Source organism: Schistocerca nitens, chromosome 12, assembly GCF_023898315.1.
Source record: "Schistocerca nitens isolate TAMUIC-IGC-003100 chromosome 12, iqSchNite1.1, whole genome shotgun sequence".
NCBI classification, from domain to species: domain Eukaryota; kingdom Metazoa; phylum Arthropoda; class Insecta; order Orthoptera; family Acrididae; genus Schistocerca; species Schistocerca nitens.
The window spans coordinates 137,064,861-137,082,481 of record NC_064625.1 but is presented as its reverse complement, the minus strand read 5'-3'; the positions used below and the strand labels follow the sequence as shown (position 1 = coordinate 137,082,481).

At 48.1% G+C, this 17,621-nt stretch overlaps 1 protein-coding gene and 1 pseudogene across 1 annotated transcript in view; both read right to left on the bottom strand.

Annotated features, from left to right (window-relative positions):
- The window catches only part of LOC126214965 (uncharacterized), an 815,775-nt gene that overhangs the window by 326,209 nt on the left and 471,945 nt on the right, over positions 1 to 17,621 (bottom strand). The window lies entirely within an intron of this gene.
- Positions 6,022 to 6,139, bottom strand: LOC126215548 (5S ribosomal RNA; annotated as a pseudogene).

Sequence of the window (17,621 nt, the reverse complement as noted above, 5' to 3'; positions counted from 1 at the left end):
AGAGTAGCATGGAGAGCTGCATCAAACCAGTCTCAGGACTGAAGACGACAACAACATTTGTCTTCTGCACCCAGACGCGTTTCGCCTTAGTTACAAGCCGTCTTCAGTGGGTGTCTTGAAATATTAGACGAGTAAAACGTTTGCACATACAGACTACAGATTCAAAATAGTCAATTGACATTTTTGTAATAATGGAGGTGCTCTTACAGACCAGATAATGAATTAGACGCTGATCTGAAAGTGCGGTTATGCCGTGGTTCTTCCTCTTTCTAGGTTTGGCAGCAGCGATGTGTATCGATATTCGCACCTTGTACTGTCTTTGGTCTGGTGCTTATAGTTTCCGGCTAGCCGGTGTGCGGCAGTCGGTCGGTTGGTGTGGATCAGCCAGGAAATCTCCACACCTTGTACTATCTTTGGTCTGGTGCTTATAGTTTCCGTGTAGCCGGTGTGCGGCAGTCGGTGGGTTGGTGTGGATCAGCCAGGAAAATATCCACACCTTGTACTATCTTTGGTCTGGTGCTTATAGTTTACGGCTAGGTGGTGTGCGGCAGTCGGTCGGTTGGTGTGGATCAGCCAGGAAATCTCCACACCTTGTACTATCTTTGGTCTGGTGCTTATAGTTTCCGGCTAGCCGGTGTGCGGCAGTCGGTCGGTTGGTGTGCATCAGCCAGGAAATCTCCACACCTAGTACTATCTTTGGTCTGGTGCTTATACACTCCTGGAAATTGAAATAAGAACACCGTGAATTCATTGTCCCAGGAAGGGGAAACTTTATTGACACAATCCTGGGGTCAGATACATCACATGATCACACTGACAGAACCACAGGCACATAGACACAGGCAACAGAGCATGCACAATGTCTGCACTAGTACAGTGTATATCCACCTTTCGCAGCAATGCAGGCTGCTATTCTCCCATGGAGACGATCGTAGAGATGCTGGATGTAGTCCTGTGGAACGGCTTGCCATGCCATTTCCACCTGGCGCCTCAGTTGGACCAGCGTTCGTGCTGGACGTGCAGACCGCGTGAGACGACGCTTCATCCAGTCCCAAACATGCTCAATGGGGGACAGATCCGGAGATCTTGCTGGCCAGGGTAGTTGACTTACACCTTCTAGAGCACGTTGGGTGGCACGGGATACATGCGGACGTGCATTGTCCTGTTGGAACAGCAAGTTCCCTTGCCGGTCTAGGAATCGTAGAACGATGGGTTCGATGACGGTTTGGATGTACCGTGCACTATTCAGTGTCCCCTCGACGATCACCAGTGGTGTACGGCCAGTGTAGGAGATCGCTCCCCACACCATGATGCCGGGTGTTGGCCCTGTGTGCCTCGGTCGTATGCAGTCCTGATTGTGGCGCTCACCTGCACGGCGCCAAACACGCATACGACCATCATTGGCACCAAGGCAGAAGCGACTCTCATCGCTGAAGACGACACGTCTCCATTCGTCCCTCCATTCACGCCTGTCGCGACACCACTGGAGGCGGGCTGCACGATGTTGGGGCGTGAGCGGAAGACGGCCTAACGGTGTGCGGGACCGTAGCCCAGCTTCATGGAGACGGTTGCGAATGGTCCTCGCCGATACCCCAGGAGCAACAGTGTCCCTAATTTACTGGGAAGTGGCGGTGCGGTCCCCTACGGCACTGCGTAGGATCCTACGGTCTTGGCGTGCATCCGTGCGTCGCTGCGGTCCGGTCCCAGGTCGACGGGCACGTGCACCTTCCGCCGACCACTGGCAACAACATCGATGTACTGTGGAGACCTCACGCCCCACGTGTTGAGCAATTCGGCGGTACGTCCACCCGGCCTCCCGCATGCCCACTATACGCCCTCGCTCAAAGTCCGTCAACTGCACATACGGTTCACGTCCACGCTGTCGCGGCATGCTACCAGTGTTAAAGACTGCGATGGAGCTCCGTATGCCACGGCAAACTGGCTGACACTGACGGCGGCGGTGCACAAATGCTGCGCAGCGAGCGCCATTCGACGGCCAACACCGCGGTTCCTGGTGTGTCCGCTGTGCCGTGCGTGTGATCATTGCTTGTACAGCCCTCTCGCAGTGTCCGGAGCAAGTATGGTGGGTCTGACACACCGGTGTCAATGTGTTCTTTTTTCCATTTCCAGGAGTGTAGTTTCCGGCTAGCCGGTGTGCGGCAGTCGGTCGGTTGGTGTGCATCAGCCAGGAAATCTCCACACCTAGTACTATCTTTGGTCTGGTGCTTATAGTTTCTGGCTAGCCGGTGTGCGGCAGTCGGTCGGTTGGTGTGGATCAGCCAGGAAATCTCCACACCTAGTACTATCTTTGGTCTGGTGCTTATAGTTTACGGCTAGCCGGTGTGCGGCAGTCTGTCGGTTGGTGTGGATCAGCCAGGAAATCTCCACACCTTGTACTATCTTTGGTCTGGTGCTTATAGTTTCCGGCTAGCCGGTGTGCGGCAGTCGGTCGGTTGGTGTGGATCAGCCAGGAAATCTCCACACCTAGTACTATCTTTGGTCTGGTGCTTATAGTTTCTGGCTAGCCGGTGTGCGGCAGTCGGTCGGTTGGTGTAGATCAGCCAGGAAATCTCCACACCTAGTACTATCTTTGGTCTGGTGCTTATAGTTTCTGGCTAGCCGGTGTGCGGCAGTCGGTCGGTTGGTGTGGATCAGCCAGGAAATCTCCACACCTTGTACTATCTTTGGTCTGGTGCTTATAGTTTCCGGCTAGCCGGTGTGCGGCAGTCGGTGGGTTGGTGTGGATCAGCCAGGAAATCTCCACACCTAGTACTATCTTTGGTCTGGTGCTTATAGTTTACGGCTAGCCGGTGTGCGGCAGTCGGTCGGTTGGTGTGGATCAGCCAGGAAATCTCCACACCTAGTACTATCTTTGGTCTGGTGCTTATAGTTTCTGGCTAGCCGGTGTGCGGCAGTCGGTCGGTTGGTGTGGATCAGCCAGGAAATCTCCACACCTAGTACCACCTAGTACTATCTTTGGTCTGGTGCTTATAGTTTACGGCTAGCCGGTGTGCGGCAGTCGGTCGGTTGGTGTGGATCAGCCAGGAAATCTCCACACCTAGTACTATCTTTGGTCTGGTGCTTATAGTTTCTGGCTAGCCGGTGTGCGGCAGTCGGTCGGTTGGTGTGGATCAGCCAGGAAATCTCCACACCTAGTACTATCTTTGGTCTGGTGCTTATAGTTTCTGGCTAGCCGGTGTGCGGCAGTCGGTCGGTTGGTGTGGATCAGCCAGGAAATCTCCACACCTAGTACTATCTTTGGTCTGGTGCTTATAGTTTACGGCTAGCCGGTGTGCGGCAGTCGGTCGGTTGGTGTGGATCAGCCAGGAAATCTCCACACCTAGTACTATCTTTGGTCTGGTGCTTATAGTTTACGGCTAGCTGGTGTGCGGCAGTCGGTCGGTTGGTGTGGATAAGCCGGGCCCGCTGGCGGTCTCTACGCAGTGTCAGAGTGTGTGGCAGCTGTTCCGATTGCTACCAGGTTCGTGGCTCACCGACCTAGGACATCAAAGATGAGTGGTGATTTAATTACCGAAGCCAGTCTGTTCACATTGTGCCGTTGGTTTTCATGGTTGGCTGTTGTGGGTATTCCTGTGATCAACAGCGAGTGTTCGAGTTGGCGGAAGTTTGGCCACCATCCTGTGGAGTTTAACTGAATTTTGGTTATTTGAAGTCCAAGTACACCAGAGGAATTTTCTGCCTTGTGGCCGTTAGCGTTCCGGTTACCTGCCCTGGCCACTGACGTATAATTCAGGCTGTGTCCTTTCCTCACCTGTTGTCGCAGTCCAACACGTGTGGGTAGTTTTGACAGCTTATGCATACTTGGTTGTGGGCGGCTACGCCTTTTTCGTTTGGCTTTGGAGTTCCTTGTGTACTGGTCGGCTGGAAAGCAAGTCGTCTTGTCCGTGGGTCCGTTAACTGTCTCTTGGAAGGGTTGCCAGCGGATCAGATATAGTTGGGCTGACTACCTGTCTCTCCTAAGGCGAACGTCAATATTTCAAGTGCAGACCGACCCCCGGAAACTTATGAGCGCCGCTGGCTGTACGGCCTTTTCTTATTGGTGTTTGATTGTATATTTTAAGGGCTCACAGCCGATAGTTTGAATTTGTATGCTTTTAGTTGGGTTTTAAATAATGGGCCTTCAGCTGTTTTACAATTGAAAGTTCCTTACTTGTCAAGTTTTGCACTGTTTGGGCCTTCAGCCTCATTTTTTTAACAAAATATTTAACGATAACGCCTTGTGCGTTCTGCATTGTAAAAATTTATTGTAGTTGTGTTTTGAATCATGGGCCTTTTTAAAGGTAAAATTCCTTCTTGTTAAGTGTTAGATTGTTTGGGCCTTCAGCCTCCTTTTTTAAAATTATTTAAGGATAAAGCTTAGGGGCCTGCCTTTGAAAATTTATTGTAGTTGTGTTTTTAAATCATGGGCTTTCAGCCGTCTTAAAATTAAAATTCCTACCTTGTCAAGTCTTAGACTGTTTGAGCCTTCAGCCTCACTGAAATATTATTTAAGGATAAAACCTTAGGCTTCCTGCCTTTTGAAAATGTATTGTAGTTGTGTTTTAAATCATGGACCTTCAGCCATTTTAAAAATTAAAGAGGTTGTGGCCTTAAGCCATGAAATTGTGTGACATATTCAGTCGATAGTTAAGCTTGAAAATTTGCGCTGTAATGTTTGGGCAACTAAATAAAGTTATATGTGTTTGAGTGTAACTGACAGCCGGTTATTTTTGGCCCCTTTCCACAATTCCAACTACCTGTTCTGTCCTGCGGATTTAACCAGGCGTCTCAGTTCGTTTTATTTTTTAAAAAAACTTTAAGACTTTCCATCAAAAAATTCGGAGCATTACTTTTCAGCACCCCCTGTTCTTTTTACGTATAACTGGCAACACTAGGAGCTTTTATAGGTCCATAGTGCACTTGTCGATTAAGTGGACGGTTAGAAAGTTATCAAATGTGATATGTATACCTACGAGTAAGTTTGTCCAAATATACACAGCAAACTGATCAGAAGCACTGAGCACTCCGTCTTCAGGCCACGAGTGGCCTACCGGGACCATCCGACCGCCGTGTCATCCTCAGTGCAGGATGCGGGTACGACGGTGCCGCCGTAGTACTGCACGGCGATTGGCATCTGACTTCGCACCATCCACTGGACGCGTTGTAAAAAAATGGCTCTGAGCACTATGGGACTTAACATCTGAGGTCATCAGTCCCCTAGAACTTAGAACTACGAGGTGCATTCAAGTTCTAAGGCCTCCGATTTTTTTTCTAATTAACTACTCACCCGAAATCGATGAAACTAGCGTTACTTCTCGACGTAATCGCTCTGCAGACGTACACTTTTTCACAACGCTGACGCCATGATTCCATGGCAGCGGCGAAGGCTTCTTTAGGAGTCTGTTTGGACCACTGCAAAATCGCTGAGGCAATAGCAGCACTGCTGGTGAATGTGCGGCCACGGAGAGTGTCTTTCATTGTTGGAAAAAGCCAAAAGTCACTAGGAGCCAGGTGAGTAGGGAGCATGAGGAATCACTTCAAAGTTGTTATCACGAAGAAACTGTTGCGTAACGTTAGCTCGATGTGCGGGTGCGTCGTCTCGGTGAAACAGCACACGCGCAGCCCTACCCGGACGTTTTTGTTGCAGTGCAGGAAGGAATTTGTTCTTCAAAACATTTTCGTAGGATGCACCTGTTACCGTAGTGCCCTTTGGAACGCAATGGGTAAGGATTACGCCCTCGCTGTCCCAGAACATGGACACCATCATTTTTTCAGCACTGGCGGTTACTCGAAATTTTTTTGGTGGCGGTGAATCTGTGTGCTTCCATTGAGCTGACTGGCGCTTTGTTTCTGGATTGAAAAATGGCATCCACGTCGCATCCATTGTCACAACCGACGAGGGCCGTGGGGTCAGCACACCGCTCTCCCGGTCGTTATGATGGTTTTCTTTGAGCGGAACCGCTGCTATTCGGTCGAGTAGCTCCTCAATTGGTATCACGAGGCTGAGTGTACCCCGAAAAATGGCAACAGCGCATGGCGGCCTGGATGGTCACCCATCCAAGTGCCGGCCACGCCCGACAGCGCTTAACTTCGGTGATCTCACGGTAACCGGTGTATCCACTGCGGCAAGGCCGTTGCCTCAAACTGTGTAAGTAGGCTGTTTAGGTTTTTATGTTGGTAACGCCACGTAGCGCTCTGTACGAAAATCACTGGCTGTGCTGAGTGCAGTCTGTGGCTGGTTTTCATTGTTGTTTGCTATTATAGTGTTGGGCAGTTGGTTGTTAACAGCGCGTAGCGTTGCGCAGTTGGAGGTGAGCCACCAGCAGTGGTGGATGTGGGGAGTGAGATGGCGGAATTTTGAGAGCGGACGATCTGGACGTGTGTCCATCAGAAAGAGTAAATTTGTAATATTGGATATCATGGACTGATATGTATATTATGACTTTTGAACACTATTAAGGTAAATACATTGTTTGCTCTCTATCAAAATCTTTCATTTGCTAACATGCCTTCAGTAGTTACAATCTTTTATTTAGCTCGCTGTATTGGCGCTCGCTGTATTGCAGTAGTTCGAGTAACGAAGATTTTTGTGAGGTAAGTAATTCATGAAAGGTATAGGTTATTGTTAGTGAGGGCCATTGTTTTGTAGGGATTATTGAAAGTCAGATTGCGTTGCGCTAAAAATATTGTGTGTCAGTTTAGTGATGATCAGTATAAGTAAAGAGAGAAATGTCTGAGTACGTTCAGTTCTGCTCAGCTGTTTGAAAATCAAATAATGTAAGAAGTTTTGGTTCTAATGGCTCTGAGCACTATGCGACTTAACTTCTGAGGTCATCAGTCGCCTAGAACTTAGAACTACTTAAACCTAACTAACCTAAGGACATCACACACATCCATGCCCGAGGCAGGATTCGAACCTGCGACCGCAGCGGTCGCTCGGCTCCAGACTGTAGCGCCTAGAACCGCACGGCCACTCCGGCCGGCAATGTAAGAGGTTTATCAGCACAGTGATTCATTAAGTTTTATAAGGGGACGTTGCAACTGGTCAGATGAAACTTGTAAAAATACTACGAGGGCAGCTTACGCGGCTCTGTCCGTGTTTTACTTGCTGTTTGTGGAAACCAGTGTACGCCACGACTGCCAGACGGCTATACGGACGGTTCCACTGCAGTGTAGCGCTCCTCCGAGCGCTCCCCCTACCCACATGGCAGCCTTTTGATGTGGCGGTACGCGCGCCGCAACCCCTCCCACGCGCCGCGCTACGCCACGCCACGGCGACCCTCCCCAAAAGTTACGCCGCAGCGCCGTAAACATTGCACGGCCGAGTGCACGCGACCCTCCCCAACGCCGCCGACAGCTCGTCACAGCCAGGGGGAGCCGGCAGGCAGCATGCAAATCACCCGCAGACAGCCGGGGGCGTCCCACAGTAGCAGGGCCGGCAGATTACAGCCGCTACGCCACTCTGCAATCGCATACCGCTCGCGGCACTTGGGCGTGGCCGAACTCCTCTACCGGCCGCTGTGACCGAGCCCTTCTAGGCGCTTCAGTCCGGAACCACGCAGCTGCTACGGTCGCATGTTAGAATCCTGCCTTGGTCAAGGATGTGTGTGATGTCCTTAGGTTAAGTACGACGTGCATTCAAGTTCTAAGGCCTCCGATTTTTTTTTCTCCGGACTGGAAAGAGATAGAAACATGAGCATTGTTTTAAAATGAGGCCGCGTTCATTGTCAATACGTCCCAGAGATGGCAGCACCGTACGGCAGATGGAATTTTACCGCCAGCGGCGAGAATGAGAACTGTTTTAAATACTTAAAATGGCGACGTTTTCCTTACAAGAACAGCGTGCAATCTTTCGTTTTCTGAATTTGCGTGGTGTGAAACCAATTGAAATTCATCGACAGTTGAAGGAGACATGTGGTGATGGAGTTATGGATGTGTCGAAAGTGCGTTCGTGGGTGCGACAGTTTAATGAAGGCAGAACATCGTGTGACAACAAACCGAAACAACCTCGGGCTCGCACAAGCCGGTCTGACGACACGATCGAGAAAGTGGAGAGAATTGTTTTTGGGGATCGCCGAATCAATGTTCAACAGATCGCCTCCAGAGTTGGCATTTGTGTGGGTTCTGTGCACACAATCCTACATGACGTCCTGAAAATGCGAAAAGTGTCATCCAGGTGGGTGCCACGAATGCTAACGGACGACCACACGGCTGCCCGTGTGGCATGTTGCCGAGCAATGTTGACGCGCAACGACAGCATGAATGGGACTTTCTTTTCGTCGGTTGTGACAATGGATGAGACGTGGACGCCATTTTTCAATCCAGAAACAAAGCGCCAGTCAGCTCAATGGAAGCACACAGATTCACCGCCACCAAAAAAATGTCGGGTAACCGCCAGTGCTGAAAAAATGATGGTGTCCATGTTCTGGGACAGCGAGCGCGTAATCCTTACCCATTGCGTTCCAAAGGGCACTACGGTAACAGGTGCATCCTACGAAAATGTTTTGAAGAACAAATTCCTTGCTGCACTGCAACAAAAACGTCCGGGTAGGGCTGCGCGTGTGCTGTTTCACCGAGACGACGCACCCGCACTTCGAGCTAACGTTACGCAACAGTTTCTTGGTGATAACAACTTTGAAGTGATTCCTCATGCTCCCTACTCACCTGACCTGGCTCCTAGTGACTTTTGGCTTTTTCCAACAATGAAAGACACTCTCTGTGGCCGCACATTCACCAGCCGTGCTGCTATTGCCTCAGCGATTTTCCAGTGGTCCAAACAGACTCCTAAAGAAGCCTTCGCCGCTGCCATGGAATCATGGCGTCAGCGTTGTGAAAAATGTGTACGTCTGCAGGGCAATTACGTCGAGAAGTAATGCCAGTTTCATCGATTTCGGGTGAGTAGTTAATTAGAAAAAAAATCGGAGGCCTTAGAATTTTAATGCACCTCGTAGTTCTAAGTTCTAGGGGACTGATGACCTCAGATGTTAAGTCCCATAGTGCTCAGAGCCATTTTTTTACAACGCGTCCAGTGGATGGTGCGAAGTCAGATGCCAATCGCCGTGCAGTACTAAGGCGGCACCGTCGTGCCCTTACAGCAAAATAACGGTCCTATTTGGCACCACAAGTGGTCGGCCCCACCCTGGTCTTCGGAACACTGTTTCGGTCTCTATAAATTGACACCACATCTGAGAAACAATAGAACGATTCACGTTAAGGGGACCACACGGTGGTTCAGGTCGAAAAAAATAGATTTTTGGTTTACATCATATTTCGGTAGATTAAGGTTTTATTTAAGTACCCGGGTTCGATTTCCGGCGGGGTCAGGGATTTTTTCTGCCTCGTGATGACTGGGTGTTATGTGCTGTCCTTAGGTTCGTCAGGTTTAAGTAGATCTAAGTTCCAGGGGACTGATGACCAAAGATGTTAAGTCTCATAGCGCTGAGAGCCATTTGAACCATTTTTTATTTAAGTACTCTGAAAAGGATTTTGCCGAAAAAAAATTTTTTATGAGCATTTAAATAGCATTTTCCTACCACGTGTGTTTATGTGCCACGCCCACTTTTCTGTCACCCACTTTTCTGCATATATTTTGGATCTTTATATCCCCTACATTGAAAATTAGATTTTTTTTTTTACTCCCGAGTGTGTTGGCTATCCTTGGAATGCAACGGACGGTATTCTTTTGTTTCTTCTGTTTGTAAACAACACGCTTTCAAACACGCGTTTTGTTCTGTTCAAATGTGACTGCGAGTGCTTGTTATAGTGCTTAGAGCCATTTTTGAACTACCCCGTTTGACAGGTGCCCTGACGTCATCTTTGGCGTGGTTGTCAGCTGAAGGCCACCTCCCGGGCAGAACACGATCGTACGAACATCTATTGACAGTTTGTACGATTATATCATGAATTAGACACAAGACGGGGAAACAGCGGTTTGTTGCTTTAATTTCATAGCTACAAGCTGAGATGACGAAAATACAAAGAACCGAGCCGAGAGTGGGAGAAGCAATTGCTGTCGGACATTGCTGCACAGTAAGAGCGCACTTCCCGGCTGCAACGTGGGCAGCTGCGGCGATAGTGACTCAGTGGCGCGTGAGCTTTAGTCGGGCGCGGCGCAGATGTAGTCGGAATGCCACCAAGCGCTTACAACACTTTCTGGAACTGTCATACAAACACTACTGCTTCGCTACTACCTTCATGTTGGTTTTACGAGTAACTCGAAAAACCTTTCCGATACAAGAAAAAAAAGCTGTGAGAACGTTGCGTGATTCGTGCTTGGGTAGCTCAGATGGTAGAGCACCTGCCCGCGAAAGGCAAAGGTCCCGAGTTCGAGCATCGGTCCGGCACACAGTTTTAATCTGCCAGGAAGTTTCGTATCGGCGCACACTCCGCTGCAGAGTGAAAATCTCATTCTTTCCGACATAGGTTCGCATTCTTCGAAGATCGTCGTATCCCACGTTGCACTCTCTCAGAAACAAAAGAAAAATCTACCTCTCTCTGAAGTTTCCTGCTACGATCGATTTCCGCAAAAGCACTGCGGCTGACATCTCCTTTGTCTTCTTGCATAGTCTGAATTATATATAACCGAGAAAAGAACAATCGATCACGAAATAAGTGGTTTTATTACCGCAAGTCTACACTGCAAATATGCACATAACAATAGGTGACATTAGTCCAAAGCCCCACCTAGTAAACAATACTGGTTGATATAGAACATGCGAGAGTCTGACAAGAACTTGTGTTCTCAATTTAAAAAAAAAAAAAAAGAAAGAAAGAAAGAAAGTTGACATTTCTACGGAAGGCGAGAGGAGGACGTGAAATGTAACTCACTACGCAGTCGGTGAGATAGCAGCGTACGGAGACAGAACTGGACTGCTTTTCTCCAGGACTCTACCTGGGTAATCCTTGTCGAGCTCCGCCACGATAGCGTGTGTTTACAAACGAAAATGAAAAATTTCAGACTTCTACTTAGGTTGCTCATTTCATAAAAATTGAAATAGGCACATTTTAGCTATAACTACAATGAAGCACCAAAGAAACTGGTATAGGCATGCCTATTCAAATACGAAAATACGTAAATAAAAAGAATACGGAACTGTGGTCGGCTATGCCTGTATAAAACAAGTGTCTGCTACACTTGTTATGTCGGTTACTGCTGCTACAATCGCAGGTTAACAAGATTTAAGTGAGTCTGAACGTGGTGTTGTACTCGGCGCACAAGCGATGGGACACAGCATCTCCGAGGTAGCGATGAAGTGGGGATTTTCCCGTACGACCATTTCAAGAGTGCACTGTGAATATCAGGAATCCGGTAAAACATCAGATCTCCGACATCGCTGCTGCCGGAAAAAGATCCTGCAAGAACGGGACCAACGGCGACTGAAGAGACTCGTTCAACGTGACATAACTGCAATCCTTCCGGAGCAGATTTCAATGCTAGACCATCAACAAGTGTCAGCGTGCGAACCATTCAATAAAACATCATCGATATCGCGTTTCGGAGCCCCTGAGGACTCCACAACACAAAGCTTTACGCCTCGTCTGGGCCCGTCAACAACGACATTGGACTGTTGATGACTAGAAACATGTTGCCTGGTCCGACGAGTCTCGTTCCAAATTGTATGGAGCGAATGGACGTGTACGGGTATGGAGACAACCTCATGAATCCATGGACCCTGTATGTCAGCAGGAAACTGTTAGAGCTGTTGGAGGCTCTTTAATGGTGTGGGGCATCTGCAGTAGGAGTGATGTGGGGCCCCTGATACGTCTAGATACGACTCAGACACGTGACACGTACGTAAGCATCCTGACTGATCTCCTGCATCCATTCGTGTCCACTGTGCATTACGACGGACTTGGGCAATTCCAGCAGGACAATGCGACACCCTAAACGTCCAGAATTGCTACAGAGTGGCTCCGGGAATACTCTTCTGAGTTTGAACACTTTCGCTAAGCACCAAACTCCCCAGACATTAGCATTATTGATCGTATGTTGGATGCGTTGCAACGTGCTGTTCAGAAGAGCAGAAGAGATCTCCACATCCTCGTACTCTTACGGATCTATGGACAGCCCTGCAGGATTCATGGTGCCAATTCCGTCTAGCTCTACTTCAGACATTAGTCTAATCCATGCCACGTCGTGTTGCGGCACTTCTGCGTGCTCGCGGTGGCCCTAAACAATATTAGGCAGGTGTACCAGTCAAGAAGTCTGTTCTGAAAGTATTTGTATGGAGTGTAGCCATGTATGGAAGTGAAATATGGACGATAAATAGTTTAGACAAGAAGAGAATAGAAGCTTTCCAGATGTGGTGCTACAGAGGAATGCTGAAGATTAGATGGATAGATCGCGTAATTACTGCGGACGTACTGAGTAGAATTGGGCAGAAGAGGAGTTTGTGGCATAACTTGACTAGAAGAAGGGATCGGTTGGTAGGACACGTCCTGAGGCATCCAGGGATCGCCAATTTAGCATTGGAGCGAAGCAAGGAGGGTAAAAATCGTAGAGGAATGCCAAGACATGAATACGCTATGCACAATTAGACGGATGTAGGTTGCAGTAGGTACTTTGAGATGAAGAAGCTTGCAGAGGATGGAGTAGCATGGAGAGTTGCATCAAACCAGTCTCTGGACTGAAGAGCACAACAACAACACCAGTTTCTTTGGCTCTTCAGTGTATATGTTCACTTATTATGACCCCTCTTGCACTGAGCGAATTTTCTGAGAAATAGAATTATGGCACTTGCCGTGCTCTCCTCGTAAGTCGTGACGGACTGAACTCGCGTCGATACTGAGGTGACGGCAGCGGCAGCCAGAGCACGCCAGGCCAAGCTCTGCGTTCTGCACTGCGGAGCGCGGCGGCTCCGTTTGAAGCCAACGGATGGGCAGACGGGTCCGGTCCACTGTGCCGTTAGCACCACCCTGGAGGACATCTCAGCGGCAGCTGCAGCCCGCGAGGAACACGCTCTCGCCTCTACTAGGCACTCTACAGCTTCCCCCGACATAAGAAACCGGTCGGGTACGACATCTCTCCTGGTAGGGTCGCCACCGACGATTGATTTAAATTATTTCCCGCCTCACGTCTGCGATTCCAAAAGAAGCTGTGAGAACGGGGAGTGATTCGCGCTTGGGTAGCTCAGATGGTAGAGCACTTGCCCGCGAAACGCGAAGGTCCCGAGTTCGAGTCTCGGTTCGGCACACAGTTTTAATCTGCCACCAAGTTTCATATCAGCTCACACTCCGCTGCAGAGTGAGAATCTCATTCTTTCCGACATAGGTTCACACTCTTCAGAGGTCGTCGTATGCCACGTTACACTCAGTAAGAACAGAAAAATCTAATGTTCCCTGCTAGCAAGGGAACCTCCCCATCGCACCCCCCTCAGATTTAGTTATAAGTTGGCACAGGGATAGGCCATGAAAAACTGAACACACATCAATCGAGAAAACAAGAAGAAGTTGTATGGAACTATGAAAAAATAAGCAAAATATACAAACTGAGTAGTCCATGCGCAATGTAGGCAACATCAAAGATAGTGTGAACTCAGGAGCGCAGTGGTCCCGTGGTTAGCGTGAGCAACTGCGGAACGAGAGAGGTCCCTTGTTCAATCCTCCCTCGAGTGAAAAGTTTTAATTTTTTATTTCCAGACAATTACCAAAGTTCATGCACTCAGACATGATCAACTTCGCTCTCCAAAATTCCAGGACATGTTCAGATTTGCTTGGACACATGCAGGATTTGACGGTCTACGCACGGAAAAACTCGAAAACGTTAAAAACGTATGTTTTGACAGAGCACAGGGAAAACTGTGCGACTGTGAAACTTGCATTCATTTGTTGCCGTTTATGTGACAAACTCTTATGTTTTCATCACTTTTTTCGGAGTGATTATCACATCCACAAGAAAACCTAAATCGGGCAAGGTAGAAGAAACTTTTTACCCATTCGCCAAGTGTGCAAGTTAGGTGGGTCGACAACATATTCCTGTAATGTGAAGCACATGCCGTCACCAGTGTCGTATAGAATATTTCAGACGTGTTTTACTGTGGAGGAATCGGTTGACCTATGAATTTGCGATCAAATGTTTTCGGTTCCTATTGGAGAGGCACGTCCTTTCGTCTACTAATCCCACGGTTTTGCGGTGCGGTCGCAAAACACAGACACTAAACTTATTACAGTGAACAGAGACGTCAATGAATGAACGGTCAGATCGTAACTTTGCGAAAATAAAGTAAGTAAAATTTTTACTCGAGGGAGGACTCGAACCAAGGACCTCTCGTTCCGCAGTTACTCACTCTAACCACGGGACCACGGCGCTCCTCAGCTTACACAGTCCTTGATGTTGCATATCTTACACTTGGACTACTCAGTTTGTATAATTTGCTTATTTTTTCATAGTTCCACACAACTTCTTCCTGTTTTCTCGATTGATCTGTGTTCAGTTTTTCAAGGCCTATCCACTGTGCCAATTTATAACTAAATCTGAGGGGGGTGCGATGGGGAGGTTCCCTTGTAAGATAGATTGCCGCAAAAGCACTGCGGCTGGCATCTCCTCTGTCTTCTTGGCGATTTTCAACTATATATAATGGAGAAAAGAACTAATGATCGCGAAATCAGTCGTTTTATTACAGCAAGTCTAGACTGCAACTATGCATATAACAACAGGTTATACATGAAGGAAACAATACTGGTTGATATAGAACATACAAGAGTCTGACAAGAACTTGCGTTCTCCATTAAAAAAATAAAAGGTAACATTTCTAGGGAAGGAGAGAAGGACGACGTGAAATGTAACTCACTACGCAGTCGGTGAGATAGCAGCGTACGGAGACAGAACTGGACTGCTTTTCTCCAGCACTTTACCTGGGTAATCCTTGTCGAGCTTCGCCACGATAGCGAGTGTTCCGAACGAAATAAAAAATTTCAGAGTTCTACTTGGGCTGCTCATTTCACTAAAAAAATTGAAATAGGCACTGTCTGCAACCAGCCAACTCTCGGTGGCGACAGGAAATCCCTTTAAAGTCCTTTTTCTCCAGTGGCAGACTCTATGAACGGGGCATACGCGTCAGGTATTTGCCGCCTAAAATGCTGAGACCGTACATTCCGAGAAAAGTAAGACAGTAACTACACCTCTCAGACATCTAGCAAAATAACTTTGACAGAAAATTCTGATAAATTAGAGGTCATGCGTAACCTTAGCGACAGTCATCCTTGTCACGAACTATTCGCAATTGGAATTGTAAAGGGGACAATGTAAATCATTGTTGTACGGCAAGTGCCCTCCGTCGCGCACCGAAACGTAGCTTGCGGCGTATAGCTGAAGATGTGGTGATGATGTTTGTTTTGTGAGGCGGTCAACTCCGCGGTCATCGGCGCCCGTACGAGATCCCAAATGTTTTGAAGTCCAATTTTTACACAGTCCAATGTAGCCACTCTCACCAGTGATGATTATGAAGATGATGATGATGATGATGATGAAATGGGTAGAGAAATTTCCCAACTCGGCCGGGAATCGAACCCGGAACCCCGTGATCCAGAGGCAAGGCTAGCCACTAGACCACGAGCTGCGGACAGCTGTGGCTGTGGCCCACATTTGGACATATACACGGTTTATAAGTCATAGAGTGCAGGTATCAGTCGTCCTTTTTCAGATTTTATTACGCAAATACAGATTTCGGCTAGTGGCTAGCCATTATCAATGCTTAAATACAAGAAGTACCACTATTTTCTATTCTCGATGCATGTAAGTCCCTGTTGTTCGGGGGTCAGTCACATTTCTTTGAATACCTCAGTTCAGAGGCATACGTGAAGACTATGAATGAAATCAAGAACGGTTTCTGACGTGTTCGATCCGACAAGAGCCCAGGAGCAATCTTGCTCCAACACGATAATGCACGCCCACACGCAAGTCTGAGAACCCAGGAACACAACGCCAAATTGGGTTGGACATCATTGCCTCAGCCACCATGCAGTCCAAACCTGGCACCCTCGGACTTACATCTCTTTGGGCCGCTTAAAGATTCTCTACGGGGAACACACTTTGAAGATGACGAGAGAGTCGTGCAGTGGAAACATGGCTACGCCTACAGGACAAGAGATTTTACCAGCAGGGAATACATGCTCTTCCACAATGTTGGCGTACGGCCATAGAACGTGATGGAGACTACATACAGGGTGTTTCAAAAATGACCGGTATATTTGAAACGGCAATAAAAACTAAACGAGCAGCGATAGAAATACACCGTTTGTTGCAATATGCTTGGGACAACAGTACATTTTCAGGCGCACAAACTTTCGAAATTACAGTAGTTACAATTTTCAACAACAGATGGCGCTGCAAGTGATGTGAAAGATATAGAAGACAACGCAGTCTGTGGTTGCGCCATTCTGTACGTCGTCTTTCTGCTGTAAGCGTGTGCTGTTCACAACGTGCAAGTGTGCTGTAGACAACACGGTTTATTCCTTAGAACAGAGGATTTTTCTGGTGTTGGAATTCCACCGCCTAGAACACAGTGTTGTTGCAACAAGACGAAGTTTTCAACGGAGGTTTAATGTAACCAAAGGACCGAAAAGCGATACAATAAAGGATCTGTTTGAAAAATTTCAACGGACTGGGAACGTGACGGATGAACGTGCTGGAAAGGTAGTTTGACCACGTACGGCAACCACAGAGGGCAACGCGCAGCTAGTGCAGCAGGTGATCCAACAGCGGCCTCGGGTTTCCGTTCGCCGTGTTGCAGCTGCGGTCCAAATGACGCCAACGTCCACGTATCGTCTCATGCGCCAGAGTTTACACCTCTATCCATACAAAATTCAAACGCGGCAACCCCTCAGCGCCGCTACCATTGCTGCACGAGAGACATTCGCTAACGATATAGTGCACAGGATTGATGACGGCGATATGCATGTGGGCAGCATTTGGTTTACTGACGAAGCTTATTTTTACCTGGACGGCTTCGTCAATAAACAGAACTGGCGCATATGGGGAACCGAAAAGCCCCATGTTGCAGTCCCATCGTCCCTGCATCCTCAAAAAGTACTGGTCTGGGCCGCCATTTCTTCCAAAGGAATCATTGGCCCATTTTTCAGATCCGAAACGATTACTGCATCACGCTATCTGGACCTTCTTCGTGAATTTGTGGCGGTACAAACTGCCTTATACGACACTGCGAACACCTCGTGGTTTATGCAAGATGGTGCCCGGCCACATCGCACGGCCGACGTCTTTAATTTCCTGAATGAATATTTCGATGATCGTGTGATTGCTTTGGGCTATCCGAAACATACAGGAGGCGGCGTGGATTGGCCTCCCTATTCGCCAGAGATGAACCCCTGTGACTTCTTTCTGTGGGGACACTTGAAAGACCAGGTGTACCGCCAGAATCCAGAAACAATTGAACAGCTGAAGCAGTACATCTCATCTGCATGTGAAGCCATTCCGCCAGACACGTTGTCAAAGGTTTCGGGTAATTTCATTCAGAGACTACGCCGTATTATTGCTACGCATGGTGGATATGTGGAAAATATCGTACTATAGAGTTTCCCAGACCGCAGCGCCATCTGTTGTTGACAATTGTAACTACTGTAATTTCGAAAGTTTGTCCGCCTGAAAATGTACTGTTGTCCCAAGC